General features: G+C 37.6%; 1 protein-coding gene across 1 annotated transcript in view; it reads left to right on the plus strand.

The window, feature by feature from the left end:
* Positions 1–1385, plus strand: part of LOC119582025 (nesprin-1-like) — a gene marked incomplete in the record, with an annotated part of 55788 nt that overhangs the window by 4209 nt on the left and 50194 nt on the right.

Here is a 1385-nt window from a genome sequence, read left to right on the forward strand (position 1 = left end):
CCCTTTTATTCCAGAGACTTCATTGATAAAAAAATTCTTAGGTGATTATGTATTCATTATTATTTTGTTTTACGTTTCGGGTGTCGAGCAGAGAATTTGCCTTTTCTCGTGTGCTTTTCTCGTCGTTTATAATTTTATGCAATACGTATACTTAATTACATGTGGGGGGGGGGATCAGCTTATACAAAGTCGGTGGGTCAGAATATGCATCCTTGGAATGAAAACCAACAAGCGCAGAATCGTTGCGCACAAAACGTATTTAAGAACCGAGGTTCCCGAGAGCGCAAGTCACGAGAGAGAAAAACGTATAGACGTTGCACTAGTGGCCTTCCCGTCGCGCGTGAGCTCAGAACACGAACCGAACATGTTCCGGCTCACGAGGAAGCGGTCGTTGCAACGCAGGATTCGAAACACCGTAAGATGGGTGGCAAAGAAGACCGTTCTTCCAACTTCGGTTTATTCTGGATTGTAGTGCATTCATATCGTCGAAGATAATTGCCGTTTCAAGAGGTGGTGTTATCACTGGGAAAGATTATGCGCGCTGAGAGTTTAAGAATATTTCGAAGGAAACACATGAATAAAACTCGGTACATTTGAAAGGAATATAAATGGCGCTGGAAAGTAAATTGTGATGTTAACTAATTTCATGTGGAAGGAATTTCGTGAATAATTGCAGTATATATTCTAAAAAAATAGAGAACAATGAAAGCAATATTAGAAAGCTTCTTACATTTAATAAATTGTGGAGAATATAAAACTATTATGAAAATCACATACGTGAGCTTTCGTTTCTGTGTAACGTATAATAAGCGTGACTTGAAAATACCTGCATTTCTAAACCTCCGATATTACATTTCAAAAGATTATCTGATTAATTTTCTTTGCACCGTACTGCAACATCAAATAACAAAGATAACGTAGATAGAATTGAATCGAATCGTCCAACAGAGCAAGCAAGTATGAAAGTCACAGTTTATTGTCTCCAAACACAAACACCGCCTCAAAGGTCAGATAAAAAAGAGAAAAAAAGGAAAAATATGATACGTTTCATGAAGGTCTTGAAGAAAAGCATTTAGAAATGATCTTCAGACACAAAGGTCAAGGGTGGAGCTTAAGGGAGAAGGGATGACGGGCGTGAGGATGAATTCAAAATTAGTTTTTAATGATATCTGCGATTATGATTGCGCTAATGATGACGGTGATATTATAGTGATGGTGAATATAGAGGTGGATATAAATAATGGTTGTGGTGATAATGAGGAGAATAATGATAATAGTACAGTACAGTAAAAAAAATGCGATAAACTTAAAGGAAATGTAACAGTTACCATATAAAGATCCAGCGCTAACCTAAAGGGGAGGGATGGCACAGCCTGAAACCTTTA

Source organism: Penaeus monodon, chromosome 15 (genome assembly GCF_015228065.2).
Source record: "Penaeus monodon isolate SGIC_2016 chromosome 15, NSTDA_Pmon_1, whole genome shotgun sequence".
NCBI classification, from domain to species: Eukaryota; Metazoa; Arthropoda; class Malacostraca; order Decapoda; family Penaeidae; genus Penaeus; species Penaeus monodon.